The sequence below is a fragment of the Ixodes scapularis genome, unplaced genomic scaffold (assembly GCF_016920785.2).
Source record: "Ixodes scapularis isolate PalLabHiFi unplaced genomic scaffold, ASM1692078v2 PGA_scaffold9__187_contigs__length_104089568, whole genome shotgun sequence".
In the NCBI taxonomy this organism is placed as follows: domain Eukaryota; kingdom Metazoa; phylum Arthropoda; class Arachnida; order Ixodida; family Ixodidae; genus Ixodes; species Ixodes scapularis.
Genome location: NW_024609884.1, coordinates 88,390,588 through 88,415,089, shown reverse-complemented (window position 1 = coordinate 88,415,089; position 24,502 = coordinate 88,390,588). Strand labels below are relative to the sequence as shown.

Here is a 24,502-nt window from a genome sequence, read left to right as displayed (position 1 = left end):
TCATTAAAGGCATTGACAGTAGAAGTTAAGTCCGTTCCGAAATGCTTTGTTAATGACTCAGTCGCGCTCGTCTGCATGTGACCACGAAGCTCGTTTACAATCAACCAAGTTTTTTTAGAGTCAAAACGAGCGTCAGAAAATCTTTTTAGCATAATAGTTTTTTTTTTAATGAGAATTAACCCTATTTCTTTGTATTTTACATTTTATTTCAAGATTAATGTTGTTGGGAGACCACCGAAATCTTTTCCATAATTGTTCGTTACGAGTTATAGCTGCAAGGATATCTGATGTAAGCCAGGGCAAGGAAGGTCTACGTTTTTTAACGTGCACAATCGTTGTCGATAACTTCCGAAATTTTCTAATGATCTCCATGAAAACAAAATACATGTTCATACTATTAACGAAGGATATAAATTTGCTTCAATCATAGTTCTTAATGAACCGATCGAAAGTACCACATGCTACTACTACTACTACTACTACTACTACTACGACTACTACGACTACTACTACGACTACTACTACTACTACTAATGATAATAAAAATAATGAGCTTAATTCACAATATAAGAATGGTGGGAGCTGAGGAAAAAAGCTGTTTAAGCAGCTTGACGGGTCCTAGCCCCCTTACAGTCACACAGCAGTTGCAAAGAATACATTTTCATGAAATTATATAATACTTAAAATAACACAATTTTTCAAAAGCGGTAATAAGAGTTACATAACAGGAATCAAGTAATACAGTGTACATGTACAAAATAGAGAACAACGTTATGACTGTTTATTTTGATGGAGTAGATAAAAAAAAGCTTTGATCGATCTAACTAAATATGGTTCTCAGCAGAACACAAATGTAACGTATATGTAACGATAAGTTCCATTTTTTTAACTGAAACGGGAACGAGTTCCTTTTTCACATATGAAACTTGTAACGGGAACGCGTTGCAAAAATCAGAAGAACGAGAAACAAGATTACGTTCCTCTTTTTTTTTTTTTTTTAGGAACGTGTACAACACAGGTATTGAGTGCCTCGCGTGTTTTCAGCGCCGAAGAAACTCGGCCAACTCTGCCCTCGAATTGTCAGTGAAAGCAAGAACGAGCGAGGATGTGGTACGAAGCACGCCAGGCCGAATATCGAACGCGTCAAGGGGGTCGTGTATGAAATGCCCCTCACGTGTGGAAAACCTTACGTTGGGCAAATGGGCAGGTGCACCAATGACCGTTTGAGAGAGGGCCGGCCCGCAGATGTGAGCCACGCTTCGGTGACACAGAGATTCTAGGCAGAAGCAAGAATCAAAGAGCACGCGGACTGCAAAAGGCGTACTTTACCAGGAAGAGGGGGCCGCAATACGTCCGCGACACGTCGATTACATTGTATATTGCCGAGATACTATTTATTGATGAATTTATGTAAACGGGTTGAAGGGCGTGTATCCCGGCACATGCGTAGCCTTGGTGACGATGGGTGTACCACCATATACATATGTACAGTGCTAATCACACTTGTCTATAACGCGCGAGCCTGCGGCTCTCTCCGGGGAGCGCTAGACTGGTGGCATTCGCAGAAACTAAGCTAGTCACGTGGCGCAACATGGACCGGCCCGCTCAAGAGGTGTCCTGCCCACTCTATCAGCTGGCGGCGAACGCGGTGTCATTGACGGCGATCAGTGCTTTTGTCCTGCAGGATTCTCTCGATACTATGCGCCGTCATGTTGAATCCGGTCAATTGATATACTTTTGTTTTTTTTGCATAGTAGCAAGCCGTATACCAGCTTGATAAGCTATAAAAGTGCTTTGTGATATATTTTGTTTTTGTTTTTTGATGACTACATCGTTGATACGCCTTCATGCTTTAGTTTGTTTACTGTTCGAGCAATGATGTTTGTAAAAAGCGTGCGAGCAGCCTTTCGCGTTCGCCGCCAGCTGATAGAGTGGGCAGGACACCCCTCGAGCGGGCCGTTCCATGTTGCGCCACGTGACTAGCTTAGTTTCCGCGAATGCCACCAGTCTAGCGCTCCCCAGAGAAAGCCGCACGCTCGTGCGTTATAGAGAAGTGTGATTAGCACTGTACACATCGCGACACTGTTAGCGCGAACACGACATCGGCGCATTTTCGCATTTTACTTCTAAATAGTATTAGCGAGCACGAAAAGTTTATCGCTTACATTATAGAACTAAGTGAGCTCTTTCCGTAGCAATAATAACTTGGATGACATCCCTTGGTTTCAAAGAGAAAACTGGAAAAACCGGCGATCGCTTGTTCGCGCTTACAGTGTCGCGCTCTGTACTTTTACCTTCTTTTTACGGCGAATCTGTATATGACTCACAGGTCGTATTTCTCGAATTTCTTCGTGTCGTCGTTTTCACAAGAAAAAAAAAAAAAACGAAAAAAAAAAAAAACTTTTCAGCGACTGAAGCGAGAAGTGCATATCATGCATACAACATACTGCACAGCATTCGTTTCAATAAAGAACAAGCACAAAACAAGCATCCGAACCACATAATTGATGATAAGGCAGTCCTGCAAACAATGCGAAGGACGTAGCGCTCACCGTATACGTTTCTCGGTAAAGAGCAATGTTCCGCAAGCTGCCGCGGGGACGGCAGCTTGCGACGTGGGGAGTGACGTAAGTAGCCTTTCACATATCAACAGTTTTGGTACAGTGCATTTACTTTTCTTTCGTCAATTACTTGATATAGACCCGGTTGCTGTTTACAAACATGAACTGCCTCCTGTGTGCCAAGTGACTTCCGGTCGCTCCGTCTTTGCAAGCCCGTCGAGCTTGCTTATGCTACCAGCCTAAATGCTACATGGACAACAATCTTGGAGATTTAACGAAAGCCTTCGGGTTGACAATTTAACGTCTTGGAGGAGGCAAGTTGGTTTATAAGAATGTTCGAAAATTTTGAACAGATCTCGAGCTTCTTCGTTATTTTGGCGTTCACCTGGAGAATTGGTGGTTAAACGTTTCATCTACATTTCAAGCAGCGGTGTTTAGGGTGGGCTCTGTTCGTTGTTTTTATGAACCGGAGGTTCTCTGGGAGGTCAAAGACTGGAGCACCGCCTGGTGGCGTTTTCCATGAAAAGGGTCCATAGTGCAGTGGGCAATTGTTGCAGCTGATAGCACAGCTTCGCTGGCCAACCACCTTCACAGCGTGGATTGGCGCCCCGACTTTTTTTTTTTCAAAAACAGTTGTGAAAAGCGCCCGTGTTTGTCTTCTCTCTTGAGTTTGTCTTTTCAGCGTTTTTAACTATGCTTCCAAACAGTCATCACCTACTAACCCAACAACAAGTACTTTTACAGCACGTACCACGTGCCAAGAATGTCGTACCGCGTTGCACGAGGTTTCATGTGCATCTAGAAGAGCGATTCTCAAACTATTGCCTGCATACCACCAAGGGTCCTTGAGAGCGTTTAGTGGGGTCCGCGCATATTCAAGAACTTTGAAATGTCCCGCTGAACGTGTCCTTTCCATGGGAAAACAATCACAATCTTCAATGTGCATGACACGATCGATGTAATTTTCAAGGACATAGATGTCTGGAGCAGCCGGATGGAGAGCAACGTTTTAGGCTCCTTTACTCAGCTCAATAGAATTGGCAAAACCTCCGAGGTGGAGTTGCAGCTACCAAGAAAGTTTAGGGCCGGGATTCAAGAACAGTTGCAGTCCATCAGAGCACGAATGAAAGGATACTTTCGCCACCTCCGTGCCAACACAGGCTGGATAATTAATTTCAAGAAAAGGCCGTTGGAAGACGAGGCGCTGCTTGACCTTCTCTGCGCGGACTTTGCTACAAGTGTTTTCCCAACGCCTCCTTGCCAGTTTCTAGGGGCGAGTACTTTCGTAATACACTCGCACGTGCGAGAAGGTATGGAATCTCTTGCTGGGCCATTTGCGATGACATTTCTGTGTGAAGCTACGTTTTCTGCATCAAACAAAAGTCACAAAACAGGTTGATGTTGAGCCAGACTTACGACTTCGATTTTCTTCCAGTCAGCTTGACATCAGCAGCCTTGTGTACAACAAGCAAAACCATTTTTCACACACATCGTGTACTGCGAGTGCTAGTTCAACTTCATATCAAGAAACTATAACGTAATCCAGCAGCTGCAAATATAGTACCCCTTTCTAGCCCTTGCTTAGCGTGCATTTTTATGTGTACGTTCTCGTTATCAATATTGTGACTCGGTGTAGGCTCCTGAAGGGTCTCTGAGTCTGTCAGGGGATCCGCAATGGTCAAAGTATTGGGGACTGCTGCTCTAGAACACCTCTGATTGAGTTAATTCAATTTTTGGGGCATTTGTAAGTGAGATAGAAATTGCCTAATGACGAAGTGGTGTGGTACAGTGTGAAAAATATTGGAATGGTGCAGTGGTCACCACACCTCCCAGTTATGAGGAAACCCGGAGCTCGAATCCTGGCTACCAAAATATTGCTTTTCGATTACTTTGTAATCTTCATTTCCATTTGATCAGTACGGCTGTAATTTGCCCACACAGACGAAGCGTTGTGTGCTAGTGGATCCCTTCTGGTAAACTGCTGCAAAGTAGTCGTTGCTAAACACTCTGGATTAGACAATTTATAGATTTTAAAATAATTTCTGAGCAACTGTAGATTGCTATATAGATCTAGCACATGTCCAGTGGTGTCCCATTTTGCGGAGGCAAATAAATGTTTTCTGCTTGGATCATTTTTTTTCGGGAATATGTTGGTGAAGTTTCTTACAGCACATCCCCAGCCAGGGGCGGGTTTATGGGTAAGGCTTTGGGGAGGGGGGGGGGGGGGGGGGGGATTTGGCCTAAATAGGAGGGGGTTCCGCAAGGAGATGACATCACGGACGAAACGTTGCCCAGATCTGTTTTGTTGACCTAATATTTGTTGTGTCACCAAACACTAATCATTTCTTCCTAAAAAAAGCTGGTGTATGATGATTTTTTATTAAGAAGTTGACATCGGAGACCGCCCCCCCCCCCCCTTAAATACGCCCATGCACAATACTATAATATGCTAAAAGAAATTTCGCCGCTATATCATAACGATATCAGAACTCTGGAGTTCCAGGCATCGTTATGATTAGAATATTGCTAGAAATATCAGGAACCCCAGAGTTCTGTACAACGACCTGCGCGGCACGTGTACAATCGCATAGATTTGAAGATACTTTCCTGACGTGGTGTTCTCGTGCGCAACACAATACTCAAGAAGAACAACAACATAAATAAAGTGGTTTAATAAAATGTCTACAAGGTTCTATGGTTACAGTGGGATCCGGGGAGAAGGAAAACGATTAAAATCTGTAGTTAAAAAACAAAAGATGCACACGGAAATTTGTTGACTGTTTAGGGACTTTTTACGTGAACCTCCTGCTTGCAGTCACTCAAGACTGCGTGCGGGTCAAATAGCCGAGTTTATAACGCGATAGAGTCTCGTGACAACAGTAGTATTTATCTCGGCAGCGGCGTAAGCAGCGGCGTGGTATCCCTTGATGCCCGCGTCGAGAACGACGAAATATACACAAAAACATTAAATATAATAAAATACAGTACGCAGAATGAAATAACTATACTTACAAATAATAAAGATGCACTGGATTAGATAAAAAGGAATAATTAAAGCTAAAGAATGGAAGATTGTGAAGACGTCAACGCCGAGGTAAAGCGATCTGAACGGAGAGCAACCAGGAGACAACGTCGCACACGTTAAAGGGACACTGACAGGGTATTTATGCTGGCCGAGATTTTTAGTTGTACATGACATATGAGAACCCAACTACCCAGAACACAATTTGCGACTCGAAATTTGGTTTCTTTCCGCCCGAAAACCGCCGTTCAAGAACTGGCCGGTTCGAGTCTCGCTCGCTCTCTTTTCCGTAGTCACGGGCCGTTTTCTAATACCCCATTCACACGGGCTTCTAAAGGACCTGTAGCTTAGGCCCCTTAGCTAAAGGTACCTGTATTAAAAGGCGTTCGTGATCACACGGCAAATAAACGGAGGGTTTAGGGTTGATGTTTACTGCACCGGGGATAGCCAAGCTAAACCGAGGGGCGAACGAGCAATATATATTTTGTCTAAACAGGTTTGAGACACATGCATTACTTTATTAGAAGCAGAATATATCGTTTTAAAACCAATTAATAATTTTGTTTTAATTTTATTGCATGGTGGAGGTAAAAAAATCTGCTTTTCTTTAGAATGTCTAGCTGGTGTGTGCCCGCCGTGTTATCGAATCCAAATCCAAAAGATGTACGCGGTCGAGGCAGGTCGAGTGGTCGCAGTGGTCGAGTTGCAGGTGCGAAACGTGGTCCGTGATCGAAAACTCTCCATGAAACATCGCGCCGTAGTGATGGAAGTGACTGACGGCGACGAGCGTCTTGCGATGGACGATGGGCATTTTGTGGTCGGTGCATCAGCGGCGGATCGAATTTCATCAGCTTGAGGAGAGCATCCAAGCCACCGAAGAGGCAGCGGACGAACTCGAGGAGCAGCTTGTGGCAACAAACTTCACTGTCGCCGCTCTTTTGGCTCAACGGTTCACGAGGATCCCTCGCGAGAGGGCAATGTACGTTCGGTCGGGGAGGTGGTTTGAGGAGACGCTGCCTAGGCTGGGCGAACAACACTTTCGTGCCTGCTTTCGTGTGTCCTCAACCACCTTCCGGTACCTCGTGGACGTCTGCCGCTCGTCGATGCAACGGCAAGACACAGCCATGAAAACTGCGATCACAGTGGAAAAGAGAGTAGCCATAAGCCTGTACAGGCTCTGCTCCACGGCGGAGGAACGGACAATCGGCCACCTTTTCGCTGTGGGACAATCGGTGGTAAACGAGAGCTACTGCGAGTTCTGCGACGTTGTGATTGAAGGCCGGTTCACACATGCAGCGGAGCGCTAAGTTAGCGCTACGTGAGCGCTCCAAGGAGCGCTCATGTGGTGCTTCCTAGCGCGTGATGTAGCGCTCCGTTAGCGCTTCAAGCGCTCTGTTAGCGCTTCAGAAGCGCTTTGTTAGCGCTCTGTTAGCGCTACAGAAGCGCTCTGCACGCTCCTTGTGCCGTGCTTGCTGCTGCGGAACAGCGCGTGCACGGCGATTCCTTTGTTGTTGTTTTTCCTTTGGCATTGAAAGAAGAGGAAGTAAAACAGCCGCTCTCCAAGCAAAGGGTCGGGCAGGCGACCCAGAGTCATGGACGTTGAGCGACTAATTGATTGGGTACGACCTCATCGCTTTCTATTTGATATGCGTGACCCTGGTTTCAAAGACATGCAGGTAAAAACAATCGCCTTCGAAAGAGCTCTGTGTCTCGGTCCCTCAGCCTAGGAACAAGGTTCACTAAGTATACCTGTCGGTATCTCGGTGGCGAAAGATGTCGCGCACCCAGAAGGCTCTTCTGGTCGTTAAGCCGTCCACACACATATGCACTAATCGCGTATGTAAGAGCATTGGTCGCATTTCTATTTCAGCATCCCACATGTCCGCCATGGTGCTGCTGATTCACACCCAAGCACAGGAACCGGAACCGCAGTGCACGTGCTAATCCGCAGCACCGCGGTACAAGAAGCGCTACTAAAGCGCTAACACGGCGCTACTGAAGCGCTAACAAGGCGCTACTGGAGCGCTAACAAGGCGCTACTGGAGCGCTAACAAGGCGCTACTGGAGCGCTAACAAGGCGCTACTGGAGCGCTAACAAAGCGCTACAGAAGCGCTAATCGCGCGCTGTGTTAGAACTAAGTCACGCGCCAGGAAGCGCCACATGAGCGCTCCTTGGAGCGCTCACGTAGCGCTAACTTAGCGCTCCGCTGTATGTGTGAACAGGCCTTGAGGAACTGGAGGCCAGAACGGTTTCGATGATTAGGAACGAGGATCTCGAGCACCACATGCGCGAACTCCAGGCAGTCCTGGGATTCCCCAACGCCATCGGTGCTCTTGACGGCTGCCACCTGCCCGTGTCGCCGCCGAAAGACTCGGCTGTCGACTACCGCAATTACAAAGGCTGGTGAGCAAACAGTGACACTAGTTTTCTCGGGGTAACTTTGCTCATTTCATATAAAATTACGGGGTAATGAATGCTTTCGCGCGAGCAATGCTGGGCCGTTCAGTGCAATTTGGTCCTTGGAAAAACTAAGCAATTTTAATAATTCGTGCTTCAAACATACGGATAAACCAAAAATATACGCTGGTGCAGTCACACCAGGGACCATTCTCGTTCTCTTCAGCATTACAGACATGATGTCACTACACTCGCGGACAACTTTGTGTGTTGAAACGAAGGGAGGAGGAAAGCATGTGCAAAATGATGAACGCACCCTCTCCTTACAATAGACTTAATAGCCACAGAAAGTTGCCCGTGGGTGTAGGGCACCCATGATGGCTGTGTCAATTTCGCTGCCTGTGCTTGAGAGGCTCTCTTTAACAAGAAATTGCAATTTCAGGAGCACACAATTTAGCTAGATCTGTTGCATGCAGTGCTGCTGCTGTTCCTTGCTCACATGTGGTCACTTTGTTTTAGGTACAGCGTCATCCTGTTGGCGTTGGTGGATTACAGGTACCTGTTTCGGTACATCAGCGTGGGCTCCCCTGGCAAGTGCCACGATGCCAATGTGTATGGGCGATCCCCGTTGGGGCGTCTGCTCGAGGACTACCAGGTGGCTGTGCCAAGAAGCATTGGTGGTACAGAAATACCACCTATCGTCCTGTGCGATCAGGCATTCCCCCTCACGAGGAACCTGATGAAGCCCTTCCCCCACAGTTTGAATCACCCTCAGGACGAAGGCGACTACAACTACGCCCTCTCCAAGACCAGGCGTGTGTGGAGAACGCGCTTGGGCGTTTGAAAGCTCGATTCAGAATCGTCCTCAAGCGAATGGAGGTTCGCATTGACAATGTCAACGCCGTCGTCCGTGCGTGCTGCATACTGCACAACGTCTGCGAGACGCTCAACGACAGTGCGGCCAAGCAGTGGATCCAGAAAGTGGAGGAGGACGACAAGCTGGAGCAGCCGAGCCGCAAAACCAAGGCCAAGACGGACAGTGGCACTGCGGTGCGCACTGCACTTGTTGCACATTTTGGTGCTAACCCACCCCCCAAGCGCAACCAAGCCTCAGCAGAGGCACTGTAATTTGTTCAGCGATGACCGTTCCCTGGCAGGCAAACTGTGCTTGCATTTAGGATGTTTCACCTAATGCTTATTCATTGTCTTTTAGAGTGTCCCAGGGAAGCAGTATGGGTCCATTTTTATTTTTGCATTTTTAATTATATTCTCTGTGGTTGAGAACATAAATACAATGGATTTTTTGTTTTGCCGTTCAGCTGGTTACTGTATGGTCATCACCTCAGACGGTCTCGTCGTCAAAATGGGAAAGAAAAAGAAGCGCGCTGAAGATTATGCCCACGATTTTGGGGTGGGTTCTGACGGAAGTTGTAGCGAAGACGACGCATGTATATCTGTCGTTATTCTTTGAGTGATCACAAATATCACAGGTACGAGGATCATCTGATCCGGTGTCGGATTGTGTTTCTTTCATATGCACCGAAAAAATCGGTAAACTTTTTCGGGAATAAATATACACTAAAAAAAAAAAAAAAAAAAAAAAAAAAAACGAAAATTTTATTTTAGAATAAACACTGAAAAAACTATGCCGAATTTAAAAAAAATAAAAACCGAAAACGTGGAACCCTATTTATACCACAACCTCCTCCATATATAGTTTGCACTGATGTAATTATAGACTGCCATTGTGACTACCTTGCAGCTGAGCACGTACCTTCTGCAGCATGTTTTACACTACCCCTCATCCATCAGGCGGCACCAACTAGTTTTTTGTTTTTTTTTTGCGCATGTGCATGATTGTCGATCTCAGTCGAACTTTGCATAGAAAGTTCAACAAAGCTGAACCTCGTCAGGTTCACGAAATCCCTACAAACAAGTGTCCTAACTCTCCACATGTGTAGTAATAAGCAAGGAACCAATATTTTTTTTTCTACCATGATTGCCGATATTTATGTGTCTCTTTGAAAGAAATGTATTTTACTAAATTTTGGTGTAGTCGCATGTGATGCACATCTTTAAAATAATAGTATTGTACCTCATTTCATCATCAACTCACTCGAACCTTTAGAAAATACTAGTGGGTCTGACGTTTATCCCAAACAATTTGTGTTTGTCCCGCCTTGATCAAAACGTCTGCAATTGGGTTCAAGGCCGAACAACGATCAAAGCAAGCATTGTATGCCAATGCTTGGAACCCAAATTTCAAATAAAAAGGAGGCTATTTCTTAGCATTTACTTTTTTTACTTTTGAGCTTTCGATTTTAAGAACTGGAGGAACTCTCGCTGCAGGTCATTCGATTCCTGCATGATTGCAAACTAGCGCTGCCGGTCCATGTGAGTTCTTTCCCTAGCTTCTCGAAGCTCTTGTCTCTGTGCCCTCTGCTCCTCGAGGAACAACATGACGAGGTCTGCCTGTTTGCAGAAAGACTTTTTTTTTTTTTGTGGTTCCACTGCAAGTTCTTCAGGAGGATCCACCGTCTCCTGTGATTCCTCAGGAGAGATGTCTTCAGGTTCCTGATAAAAAGCAATGAGTGCTCATCAGAAGGGCCCATGACCTAAAGATACATGCATAACTTAAAGGGGATCATGCAACGATATTTGGTTTGAATGTGTTTCGCTTTGTGCAGGAATACTGTCCCTAGCATGACCTAAGGATACTCGAACGAGAAGTCATGACTCCAGAAATTGTGTTGTTACGTAGCAATTCCAAGAATAAAAGCGGGCAATTTTTTCAGTCTGCTTTGAAAAGCTTGACGATGCGTCGTGGGAACCACAATTTGGATGTACCCTCGGGGTGCGCCTCGTGATGACGATTAGAGACAACTCAACCTAAGCTCGTAACAATGAAAGCCTCAGCAAGCACTGGGCAGCGACTCGTTTTCAACCCAAGAATGACGAAAACAGTCAAACTCTAACAATGTTTGGAGCTCAGCACATGCCCTGTGCTTTGCCAACCCCAGTGCGTGGCTATGATAAACATTGGCGGCATATAAACGCCAGCCAGGTCATGTAGTCACTTAGTCTGGCTGCGAGTTGAATAGGCGAAGGCTGCTCGTGTTTCTCAATATTTTTTTTGCATCTAGGAAGAAATTAATGCACGTTATGAACGTCATTAATTTTTAGTAATATTTAATGAAAGAGAAAATCTTTTTCATGGACCCTTAATATTCCAACAGAGAGCCCACCTGAAACCAAAACGGGTAAAAAAATTGTGAGCAATTTTTTAAAGCATGTGAGATCACTGAAATACCTGCAAAGCATCTCCAGGTCGCGAGTCGTCCACTAAGCTTGGGTCGTTTACCGGCAGGCCCCCAAGGAATCTATGCAGATCATAGTAGTAGGGCCAGGTTACCTTCCCAGATCCAGTTGTTAGGTTTTTTTTCTTCCTCCTGTAAAAAAAAAAAAAAAATATATATATATATATATATATATATATATATAATGGGATTGAGTGAAGATTGACAAGTGCAGCCGTAGTAATATTGAGAACGAAGAGGGGAGAAGGTGATTATTGAATTTATTGCATTAAAGTTAGGGAAAGGGAAAGGGAAAGAGAGCTGGCGAAAAATTGGGCCAGGAGCGGGGATTGAACCCGCAACCTTCGCCTGACCGGGGCGACGCCTTAACCGATTAGACCATCCTGGCCACTGGTTTCGGCGGACTCAATTTCTGACCAGCTCCCTGTGTACTGTTTAGTTTCGAATTCGCTTAACTGGGTAGACGACAACCGTTGCTGATTTAAGGCCCGCGCTATTTCCGACATGCGGCAGTGACGTGGCACGTCATCTCAGCTTGCAAATGTCGGAAAGGGCCCGTCTTCCAGGATATCTAGGGAACCGCTCCTCCCCATAGGGACAGGCTGCACCGTATATATAATGGGATTGAGTGAAGATTGACAAGTGCAGCCGTAGTAATATTGAGAACGAAGAGGGGAGAAGGTGATTATTGAATTTATTGCATTAAAGTTAGGGAAAGGGAAAGGGAAAGAGAGCTGGCGAAAAATTGGGCCAGGAGCGGGGATTGAACCCGCAACCTTCGCCTGACCGGGGCGACGCCTTAACCGATTAGACCATCCTGGCCACTGGTTTCGGCGGACTCAATTTCTGACCAGCTCCCTGTGTACTGTTTAGTTTCGAATTCGCTTAACTGGGTAGACGACAACCGTTGCTGATTTAAGGCCCGCGCTATTTCCGACATGCGGCAGTGACGTGGCACGTCATCTCAGCTTGCAAATGTCGGAAAGGGCCCGTCTTCCAGGATATCTAGGGAACCGCTCCTCCCCATAGGGACAGGCTGCACCGTATATATAATGGGATTGAGTGAAGATTGACAAGTGCAGCCGTAGTAATATTGAGAAATTGAGATATTGAGAAAATATATATATATATATATATATATATATATATATATATATATATATATATATATATATATATATATATATATATATATATATATATATATATATATATATATATATATAAAGTGTTCCTACGTATTAAGCAACTGAATGGGGCTTGCTGTCACATGTGGGTATAATATTTCATCTGAATTCCCCCCCCCCCCCCCCCCCGACCGAAATATTTTGTGGAAAATTCAGTTTTAACCAAAAAAGGGGTTGGCAATGTATTTTGGCTGCAACTAGAATTGGAACATGTGAACCAAGAGCCCTTGTCACGTTCTGTGAATTGCCATTCTTTTTGTGTTCTGTTTTAGGGATTGTCAATGGAAACAGTAAAAAACGTTATTTCTCAGGGCCTGCGTGCCAAGCCCACGAAAGACAAATGGTACATCCAAGAGGAGGACTAAAAGTTGGGGATCTGTTGAGGTGAAGGCAAGAGCCTTCCGCGTCCAATGGTTGACACCTCGGCCGAGATTTTAACCCACCACTGAGGACCCATAGGTCAGCATTTTGCCTCGTAGACACTGAGGCGACACACTCGAACATTATCGCTAAATTAGGTCGTGCTGATCAAAACAATTCATTTATTTACTATTTGTCGTAGCGACATCAAATACCGCATTTCGTCAAGTTTAAGCTCGGCGAGCGCGCTCCGAGAGTCGGCGAGAGGGCACAGGTGAGCAGCAACCTCAAAACTGGCTTACCTGTATGTCTGGTTGAGGTTGTTGATCTTATCGCTCACTTGTTTCCGGGTCTTATCGATAGGCAGCCTCTCCAGAACGAGGCGGATGGTCTCGTAAGCTCCGGCGTTCCTCCTTTGTCGCCGGAGTTCGCCAATGTTGTCCTCCCAGAGTCGGATTAGTGACCATGTTTCCGCCTCGGACCAGTGAACTCGAGGGCCTTTCCCACTGGTGCCGCTAGTGCTGGCACCCAAGTTCACTGGTCCACCAGGCAAAATCATGGTCACAAAAATTCTCTGGGCAGGCGAAGCGGACGACTCCTCGTCGCTACTCAAAGCACGAAAAGCTGGTACAGCCGCCATTGCGTTCATACCACCGCTGCTGCCCGCTGTCGCGAGTGTAAATTTGGTACTACCATCTTTCATCAGGTTTGTGCTCACGTTTACTTTATAATTTTTGCCTTGCAAATATTCTTTTTATTAAAATGCAATAAACAAAGCAGAAGCGTATATGCTAGACTTTTTTTTATTAGAGTTCATGGGTCCGAGGCTACTCCCTGTAGCTGTAAAGGGAGGTCTGCGAGCTCCGTTTATTCTTAAGGCTCCTTTAGCGAAAGGGACCTTTGTGCGCCGTGTGATTACGAACTCCATCTCCCTTTAGAATAGGGACCTATGCTAAAGGTACCTTTACACCGCACGTCTGAATGGGGTATAAGGTATCGAAGCGTCCACCAAATTTAATCTAAGTCGTTGGTCACTGAAGGCACACACTCAGTATTAAAAATAGAAAAAAAAACATGAAACCCATTTTTTGGTGGCTTATAAAAAGCTGCAAATACGCTGATTGGAAAAAACAAAAGTTCCACAGAGAACCGGAAGCATTCTGTGCGTGTGTCGTTTCACGTATCGTGGGACTCGCGGGGACGGCGATGGCAGCGGACGACGGGCGTGGGACCTCTACTTCAGAACTGTTGTTCGCGGTACCGGCGAATTCTGTCTGCCTTTAAAAGAGGAATTTGGGACTGATCAAAAGAATTGGTAGTTATCCCGTACGACACGCCCGACCACCAAGCCGATTTGCACGAAGACGTCGCCGAGCCGTCGCTCCCTTCTCTTGGCTGAAGACATCGCTCGCGCAAACGTCAAGCACCTCACGATGTGTGTACTTCGAGTTGAATATGCACGCGTACGATTTCCTTACTAGTTGCGAATGTCACCAATGCGTCGTGCTTCCTGACTTCGCCCCAGAGTGCTTTTGCTGGAGAAAAATCGGCAGCAAACTTTCCAACTTACAGCTTTACCTGCTGAATTATTACTAAGGAAAGAGATCCCCAACAAAGAGGTTCCCCAGTAGCTCAACTCAGTGGAGCCGCCTCGGTGGCTCCGAGGCACTCTGTTTCCGGCTCTCGTCTCGAGCGGGCGCAGGATCATGGGCTCCCAAGGAGCGGCGATAGCGGCCGGGAACGGCCGTGGTATCTTGGCTGAATCATCCTCGGAATCGTATCGCGTCGTACTGCCTCCCCTGCCAACAGGAGATATGTTTTTGAATTCGGTGCTTCTTCATGCCGACGTTACGGGACGTCCGTACAGGATTGAAGATTTCAAGAACGAACTGCATCGCTTGGGCGTCCTTCCCGCCTTAAAAGCAGGGGGGGCGTACCAAATGAATCACGTCTGGCTCTTCACGTTCCAGTCGCCGGAGGCATCACGGAAGCTGCTAGACGCCCGGGAGCTGGAAGTAAAAGCCAAGAAGTGTCTCGTCGTGGATCCCAACGACGGCGAGGTGCGCCTCAAGCTTCACTGGCTCCCCTTTCACGACAGCGACGAGCCGGTGCGGCGAGCGCTCGAGCACTACGGAAAGGTCAGCGGAATAATCCGCGACACGTGGAGAGCTGACGGCTTCGCGGGCGTGCAGTCCACCACGCGGTTCGTGAAGATGACCCTCAAGAACGGCGTCACCAAAGAAAAACTTCCGCACCAGCTGCGTGTGCAAGGAGGCAATGTGCTCGTCCTAGTTCCTGCAGGGCCCCCCTCTGTCTTCGGTGCAAGAGGACGGGGCACATCCGAAGGGACTGTCGTGTTCCCCGGTGCGAGGAGTGCAACCGCGTCGGGCACGAGAAAGAGAACTGCGCTTGCACTTACGCAGCGGTGACGGAAGTTGCCTCAGCGGGGGAATTTGACGAACACGCAATGAATGAAGAAGAGGCTGAGGCAGCCGCGAGGAGCGCCGTGCCCGAAAACTCCGGCCCCGTCCCTTCAACACGGTCTGCGGAAACAACCGCAATAGAGGCGTCAGCAGAGGGTGACTCCAGCAGCACGCTTGACCGGCCCCCGGCCTAAGCTCCGCGAATCACCATCGAGAACAAGGAGAGCAACCGTGTCCCGCAAGTTCAAGACCCAGAGCCGGGTGAGGCAACGGCGGGTTCTCTGATCGAAATTGAGTCGTACATGGAGGGGGCCGATGATGATGCTCTCCAGAAACCGGACGACCTGCATCCAGAGGACGGCAACGCCGCCGGGCGCAAGGACTTCAAGTGGCATTCGGCGCTGGCAAGGAAAGAGTGGTTCAACCCTAAGCCGCGCATCCCCTCGGAAGAGCGCCGACGTACTGGTCAACCCCCGCCTTAGGTACGTCCGGCTTCGGCTTCGGCCTCTGCTTGCTAGTATCCCTTAGGGTGGTTTTGGAACATGGTTTCGTTTGCCTGCACCGGGCTAGCCATCCCACGTCACCAAAGCAATGAAAGCCTTGCAGATTGCCACCATCAATTGCGTGAGCCTCATAGCCCAACGAAGAAAACAGTGGGTACTGAACTTGCTTCTACAAAAAGATGTGGATGTGGCCATGCTTCAGGAAACGAAACTAGGGACTGAGCAGCAGGTAGAATCCTTGGCTTATCTTCATGAGAAGGCACTTTGAGTGCTTTTCGCCCAAAGCTAACGCACACAGCGGCGGATCGTCTGTTTTGATCCGGAAGGGAAGAGGCATTGAGATTTACCCTGAACGGGAAACCGACCATAACGGTCGTATTTCTGCAGTAGAAGTCTTGTATCGGGGCGAACTACATAAGCTGGTCTCTGTATACGCCCCAAACGACATTGCTGAGCGAAAAGACTTTTTTATCGCTCTTCATGAATACGTTGACACGCCATGCAAAACGCTACTGGCAGGCGATTTTAACTGCGTCTTGCACGCGGCAGACTGCTCAAGGGGGCTGCGGTCGGATGTGAGCCGCGGGGAACTTCAAAAATTCCTGCGCGACTTCGACCTGCAAGATGTTCAGGAGTGTGCTGCGGGTCCGTGTCTAGAGTACACCCACTGGCAAGGAAGCAGCCATGCAAGGCTGGACCGCGTGTATGTCTCGAGTGAGCTCGCGGCAAGTAACTCGACATACGACGTTCAACCGCTGGCCTTCTCGGATCATGCCCTTGTGACGGTCGCTGTGGGGATGGCCGCCCGTCCGAAGAACCCGTCGTCGTGGTGGAGCGGATGGAAGTTAAATGAAAGTCTTCTCGAGGATGAGGTGCTGCGCGCCGGGCTAGAAGAGATTATTACAAAAAAAAAAATTAAAGCCGTTTACAAATCCCTGTAACGCCGAATTGGAGCGCAGCTCTTGAGGAGGAGTAGGGAAGGGTACTGAGGGGGGTCACGTCACCTGCGGGTAGTCACGTCACCGCGGGGGGGGGGGGGGGGTCACGTGACCCCCCCCCCCCGGTTACGCCGACGCCGACGCCGACGCCGCTCAGGCTGGAAACGGGCCCCTAAGAGCTGCGCTCTAAAAAGCGACGGGAAAGTCGTAGATGCGGTAATGTGGGAGGAACTGAAGCAAGACGTCAAACTGGCTGCCTATCGGTTCAGCCAGGAGAGAGCGGCTTGCAAGAAGGCTAAAAAGCGCTCCTTGGCGCAGACCCTTCTCGCTCTAATCGTTGAGAACAAGACGCCCGGAGTCTTCGCGGACGACATTCGAGAGTGCAAGGGCCGAATCCTCAAGCTCCTGGAGCAAGCATACAAGGGCGCAATGATTCGCAGCAGAACGCTCACCCTGGAAAGAGACGAAGAGCCCCGGAAGATTTTTAAAACACGGGAAAGACAGCATGCGGGCCGTAACCGAATTGTCAAGCTACATGTAGGCCGGGACGTGGTGACGCGGCAAGAGGACATTGAGGCCGCTTTTGTGAAAGCATACACTACGCTGCTCACAGCGGCCGAGAACGAGAGCCGTAGTGGGGAATACGGAGGATCGATGCCCCGAGTATCGGAGGAGCTAAGAGAAGAAATCAACAGGAAGATTGATGTGGACGAAGTCAAGAGAGCCATCAAGGAGCTGGCCCCTCGCAAGTCGTCTGGTGTGGACGGCCTTGGCAGCCTCTTTTACAAGACGTTTGCGGAGCAACTGGCCCCAATCCTCCGGGATGTCTTCGCCGACATCCTGCGCAGAGGGCTGTTGCCGCCGTCGATGCGTCAGGCGGTCACCGTCCTCATCCCAAAGAAGCACGTCGTGGGCCCGATGGGGGTAGGTCACTTTCGACCAATCAGCTTGCCGACCAGCGACTATAAGATCTTGGCCAAGATTGTTGCTAAGCGGCTGGAGTCCGGGCTTCGCAGCATCATCGGCGACCACCAGACATACGGCATCAAAGGAAGAACGATCGCCACAAACCTGCACGCAATGCGCATAGTGTGCGAGACTGCGCAGGTGCTACAGTGCCCGCTGGCTGTGCTGCAGGTCGACCTCTGCAAGGCATTCGACAGAGTGTGCCACTCGTTTCTCTTTTCGCTCTTGGAGGCCTGCGGGATTGGCGCGCGTTTACTGCAGTACGTGAAGCTATGCTACAGTGCATGACATCTCAACCCGCCTGCTCGTAAACGGGAACAAGACAGCTCCCATTGCTGTGAGCAGATCGGTAAGACAAGGCTACCCGCTGTCGCCGATCTTGTTCGCGCTCTACCTTGAGCCACTCTGCAGGACCATTATCAGTGATGCAAACATCAAGGGTCTGACCTTGTCGTCAGGATCGGTTAAAGTCCTGGCGTATGCAGACGATGTGGCGGTGGTGTGTTCGTCGGCAACTCAGGTGCAGGAAGTTGTGCAGCACATAAGTGATTTCTGCGCAGCCTCGGGTGCAGAAATGAACCCGGACAAATCTGCGGATGCCTGGCTGGGCCACTGGGACTCCAAGCCCGAGAACTTTCTTGGCATCCCATGGACATCGAGTGTATCAAAATATCTGGGTGTATGCTTAGATGTTGAGCAGCTAAACACGGGCCGTGGCGGTATGGACTTGCTCCGCTTCCGGTCTAAAACGATAGACTGTTATGGTAGGCACACCTCGTTGATGCATCGGGCCTATGTCTGCAACTCTGTTCTTTTTCCGACCGCGTGGTACACAGCGCAGGTAGTGCCGTGTGCGTGCCTTGACATTGCTGAAGTTCAACGCCTATTCGCGACCTTTGTCTGGGAGTCTAACTTTGAACGCATGCGACGCAACAACCTTTTTTTTAAGCCAAAAGAAGGGCGGGATCGGTTTGGTGAATGTTGAACTGAAACTTTTGGTTCAGCGTTTCCTGTTCTTTAGGGATCAGAAGAGTTGCCTTATTTTGTCATCCTTCAGAGATCTTGGAGGCTCCTTCTTGAGATCATGGATAGAGGATGTATCAGTATCTGCCCGGTCCCGGGTGCTAAAGTTTTACAAAGAAATAGCGGCCGCAATAGAGTTCTTCGAAACAAGGTATTCAAGGGAGTACCTTCAAAAGGTGAAAAAGAAAAAAATTGTACTGGGATACGCTCGATTCCCTGACGCCTCCTCCTTTGTACCGTATGAGTGCCGGAGGTGTCATTAAGTCCGATGTCTTCCAGCGTCTTCGGCGGTATCCAGTGAGAGTAGGGACAAAGAATTTTTTGTACGTCTTCATTGGGAGGTGTTACCCGTGAAGACTTGGTCGGCGAAGAAGGGTTTTTTTGTACCTTGGACTCAGAACTGCGCGCTGTGCCCGTTGCCAGAAACCTTTGAACAGATTTTTCTGTACTGTACAAATGCAGAGTTGTTTTGGGCCGAACTTAGAGGTGTGCTGCGGATAGACATGTATATGACCTGGAAAAAAGTGAAATTCTTAGAGTTCGGGTCAGGTCCGAACAGCAGAGCCTGGGAAGTCCTTGCCCTGCTTGGGCTGCAGGCACTATGGAGGTCGAGGAGCGATCATTTGCATGTGGTGGAGGGGGGCAAGCCGGCATGGCGCCACTTCATTGACGGCTTCATGTATGTTGACTCTCTGCTAGAGGCCACGCTACAGCCTGACCTAGAGTGCTGGGCGGTGTGGAAGTCGCGATTGCAAAGCGCTAAAAACGCTTAGGCGTGGAGGCCATCCAAGTTCCCTTATGTACGTACACGGCTGCAAATGCCAAAGAGTTCGGTTGTTGGGAGTTATGAATGCGCTAGGTTGCCCTTCTACTGAGACGCTCTGAATTTGTTCTGTGCAGTTTTTTTTTATCCATGTAAATAGCCGTCCTTTTACAATAAAAAAAAAAAGTAGCGCTAAAGATCCGAACAAAACGCCACAAAAAAAAAAAAAAAAAAGCCTCGGTGGCTTTGAGGCGAGAGCGCTGGCCTACGGATCCCCATGTGGCGGGTTCGAATCCCGGCCGAGGTGCCCGCAACCTGACGGAGGCTTATTGTGGAGAAGGCGCCGTGTAACCGAGCTTTCGGTTGCACGTCAAAAGATCCCCAGGTGGTCCAAATTAATACTCAGTCCTCGGCTGGGGCGTGCCAGATACCCGTCGTTGGTTTGCACGTAAAACCCCCAAATTTGACTAAAGCTAGCTTCTTATTCTAGGTTTAAAACACTGGTGCAAGGTTTCTGTTTGACGCCTCTGCTAACATAAAACCACAAAAAAAAAAAAAAAAAATCCCCAGTAGCTCAGAGGGAAAGACGCCCGCTTCACACGCGGTAGGACCATAGAGGTAGGACCTGGTTCAATCCCCAATGAAGCTTTTTTTTTTTTTTTCAAAAAGTTTTTGTTGTCTACATTTCTTTTAATTATCACTGAAGAAACAAAGTAAAAATAACAACAAAAAAAAATGTTGCGGACGAAACTTCGCTGAATTAAATGGTATGGGATTTTCTTTTTGACACCTGCGAACTCAATGTAATCACTTTACACAAAATGCAAGGAGCATATAAATCAGGTAGCGTCCGCTTTCCGAGGTGCCCGTACATGTTCTACAGGAATTGCAGCCAGCCATTGGTCCCGATCCCGTTGATTTTTCTGAAACTCTGTCGCACAATGCCACTTTTTTTCGGACGCAGGACCTCAGTACCCTTCCCTCCTCCTCTTGAGGAGGAGGAGGGAAGGGTACTGAGGGGAGTGTACACCCCTCCTCCCTCGTCCTCACCTCCTCATCCTGCCTGCTACTACTCCTCCCCTCCTCCTCCTTCACCCCAGGAAGCCCCCGTGAGGTCACGTGACCTCGGGGGGGGGGGGGGGGGGGTGAGTTACGTGACCCCAATGAAAAACAAAAAGTAACTATACTCAGTGACAGGCAGTGGCGTACCAACTTGGTTTTGAGGGGGGGGGGGGAAACCAGAACCCCCCCGCCCCCCCCCCCCAGGGCTGGGGGCGGTGCCTTAGGTATCCCTGTGGCGCCGCCGGCTAGTGCCTGCCCTGCCCAGTGGCGGCTGTTTCAGGGGGGGGGGGCAAAACACACGCCCTTGCCCCCCCCCCCCCCTCCGCACACACACACAACACTTTGAGAACTGGGGGGGGGGGGGGGGCAAGCGTTCCCGTTGCCCCTCCGGTTGGTACGCCCATGGTGACAGGCTAAGAGTTCGGGGAAAACTCCTCCCACCTCTTTTCACTTGAGCAGAGCGAACGCTTCCTCTTCATCGTTTGCTCTGCTGAAGTAGAAAGGTGTGAGAGGGGACGCCTTACGTTCAAGTCTGGCGGTGTGGTACTCTTTTGCTTTAATCCTTGCAAATAAAAAAATGATCAATGCTACGTTAGGCGTATCTGATCTCCAGGTGTGTAATATTGCCATCTTTTTTTCCTTCTCCATTGGCATTAAAGGGTATTAATTCCCGTCGTATTATGATGCCGCGTTGCGCGATACATCTTTTGCGTAATGAGTCACCACGAACTGACTTACAAAAAAGGAGTTGGTTTAATATTTACATGACCACGGTAAAATCCATCCTGACAATTGCCCTGCCTCCTCGTCGTACCAAACCCAAAGAATCTCTTCTCGCGCCATCCACTTCCTCTTCGTCCTCAGTCCCAGACACGATCTCGTTAACCAAAAATTGCACAGGCGCGAGACAGGATCGCCCTCCACTAGTCATTTTCCAACACACTCCCCCCAAAATGAGCGTGAGGGAATCGCTCATTCACTATGCAGTTCTAAAGGGTATAAAAGCTGAAGTGGTCTCTTCAATACTTGTCCCCTCGGTATGTTCACAGCACATTATCGCACAATTCCATCCCGGCCGTGGTAAACTTCTCGGATCCGACCAGTCCGCCATAGATGCCTTGGAGTCTTGTTGTCCTCCACGAGAACGAGGTCTCCTTAACTTGACTGTCTTTACGACAATGCGTTTCATGTGTTGACCGGAGTTGAAGCAAGTAGTCTTTACGTCACCCCTGCCAAAAGTGGTCTAGTAGCCGCTGACGATGCCTCCAGCGCCGAGTGACTTCACTCCTAGTAGATGGCTCAAGGTCTTCCATAGCTGAAGTTGGAAGAGCTGTCAGCCGTTTTCCTGTCAGGAAATCTGCCGGAGTTAACGCTTCTGGTTCGTCAGGAGACGCATGTAGGAATGAGAGAGGTCTTGAATTAACGACCGCCTCAATTCCGTGGAGGATGGTGTAAGTTCTTTAAATTCGTAGCTGTTCCTTCCTAAAACCTTTCGAAGACTTGTTTTCACGGTGCGCACTAGGCGTTCCCAAAAACCGCCCCACCAGGCGGCTCGCTCTACGATAAATTTCCACTGTATCCTTTGCTCGGAGTAGTGCTCGTGCACTTTCTCGTCATTGAGCACGTTCCAGAAGTCGCAAATTTCCTTGGAGGCTTTCTTGAAAGTTGAGGCGTTGTCACTGTACACCACCCGAGGTATTCCTCGCCTGGCTGTGAACCTCTGGAAGGCCATGAGAAAGACTGGAGTAGCCAGGCATGTGACCAACTCTAGATGTACGGCGCGCGTAACTGCGCAGGTGAATAGTGTGATATACGCCTTTTCCATGCCGTGTCGAGACTTGATCAAGAGGGATCCGGCAAAGTCCACTCCTACTACGGTATTTCAAAGGGTCCTGCTTCATTTACGCGCTCTGCTGGAAGCGGAGCCGTTGATGCTGATGCCTTTTGGGGTCTTGACCGAGCACAGACGTTGCAACGGTTAATAATCCTCTTGACGGTCTGCCGAGCTCTAGGAACCCAATAACGTTCTATTAACTGTGTTACGGTGTCTTGTATTCCTCCATGGAATGTAAGTCGATGCATGCTGTCTATCAGAAGTTCTGTGAAGCGATGCCCAGAGGGTAACAATAGTGGGTGCTTGACTTCTACTCGCTCGTGTCTGTTTTGGAGTCGTCCTCCGAGTCACAGTTGCCGGTTGGCATCGAGGTAAGGACTGAGAGCAATAATGCTGGATTGCACGTTCAAACCTCTGTCTTCCACTAGCTCGTTGATCTCATTGGTGTAAGATTCCTCTTGGGTTCGTTTAATCCAAAATAGTTCTGCTTTCTCAAGTTCATCTGTGGCCAGAGGACCCCCCGTTTTAGTTGGTGGTGTTCTGCAGTTCTTACAGAACCTCATGATCCACGCTGTAACTCGAAGAACACGTTCTAGTTTGCTGTATCGCTCTAACTCCAAGAGCGGTGTCGTTTCCTCGGTTAGTATATGTAGCACGTGAGGTTTACACCTTCGTTCTTCTTCTGCTACTTCGGTCGACATCTTTTCATTTGTATTCATACTTGGCCAAGTTGTTCGGTCTTCCGAGAGCCAACTAGGGCCCTTCCACCATAGTTGTTTTGTTTTTAGGTCCTCTACCGACATTCCTCGTGTTGTTAAATCAGCAGGGTTTTCTGGTCCAGGGCAGTGGTTCCAACTTGTTGGTTCCCCTCCTGATTGAATTTCGGTCACCCTTGTAGCAACGAAAGGTTTCCACTTGGAGGCCGAGCCCTTGATCCAATGGAGAGCGATTGTGCTGTCGATCCAGAAGAATGCCTCCTGAAACTCCAGTATCGTTCTGAGGAATTTGCCAATTCGATTACCGATCACGGCCGCCATAAGCTCGAGACGAGGAAGTGTCAACCATTTTATAGGAGCTACTCGTGTTTTGGCGAACACCAGACTGACGTCTACGTTTCCATCCATGTAGTCAACCCTCAGGTACGCACAGGTTCCATAAGCGAGAGGGCTAGCGTCACAGAAGACATGAAGTTGTACAGTATTTGGCTGCAGTTTTCGTGTGCTCATGGTGCACCGTTTCGTCATTATGTTTTCTATCTGTGGAAGCTCCTTACACCATTTTTGCCAGTCTCCTGAGAGGTCTTCAGGAAGTTCACTGTCCCAATCGAGTCCGCGTTCCCATAGGCGCTGGAACAAAATCTTCGCTCTTATCACAAAGGGTGCTACGAGCCCGAGTGGGTCAAAAACCCTTGCTGCAGCGCGTAGCACTCCCCGCTTCGTCCTGTCGGTACTGTAGATAAAGATCAGGACATTTTTTACCGGAATCAATAAAGTGTCATTATCCCGTCTCCATTTCAAACCAAGGACCCCTCTGGGTTCTGATAAGTCTGTTGCCAGGCTACCGTCGTCGATCACTTCCTGGAGTTCGCTGGAGTTTGTAGCCCATTTTCGAAGTGTCATGCCGGCTTCTTTCACGATTTGATTGGCTTGGGTTTGAAGGTCCCTAGTGTCCTTTATTGTCTGAGCTCCGACAAGCAAGTCATCATCATAGAAGGACTTTTGAAGAAGACTTGCGGCTTCCTTCATTTCTTCATTCACGCTTTGCAGATGATGTTTGAGAGTTGCCGAAAGCAGGAATGTACTCGCCGAGGTTCCAAACGGCACCCGGGTCATCCGCCATTCTTCGACTTGGTGCTCCTCAGCCGGTACTTCAGGGGTATCAAATCATAAAAACCGCAGTGCGTCACGATCATCAGGCTGCACGCTTACTTGTAAAAAAGCCTTTTCTATATCGGCTGTGATAGCGATGGGGTATGTTCGAAAACGTATAAGAATCTCGACTAAATCGGCGTTCATCTTTGGCCCCTTTTCTAGATGACCATTCAGTGAGGCAACTCCTTGCGAATGTGATGATGCACCGAACACCACTCTTAGTTTTGTGGTTTCAGAATCCATCCGAATCACTGCCTGGTGAGGCATGTAATAG

At 48.5% G+C, this 24,502-nt stretch overlaps 2 non-coding genes and 2 pseudogenes across 2 annotated transcripts; 1 reads left to right on the top strand and 3 right to left on the bottom strand.

The window, feature by feature from the left end:
• Positions 1-7,868: 7,868 nt before the first annotated feature.
• LOC115328041 lies at positions 7,869-9,109 on the top strand (annotated as a pseudogene).
• A 2,503-nt stretch (positions 9,110-11,612) lies between these two features.
• Positions 11,613-11,686, bottom strand: Trnat-ggu. The gene has a single exon. It is a non-coding gene; the product is annotated as a tRNA-Thr (tRNA).
• Positions 11,687-12,046: 360 nt separating this feature from the next.
• Trnat-ggu lies at positions 12,047-12,120 on the bottom strand. Its single transcript has one exon. It is a non-coding gene; the product is annotated as a tRNA-Thr (tRNA).
• A 9,375-nt stretch (positions 12,121-21,495) lies between these two features.
• LOC120836441 lies at positions 21,496-21,965 on the bottom strand (annotated as a pseudogene).
• Between the last annotated feature and the right edge of the window lie 2,537 nt (positions 21,966-24,502).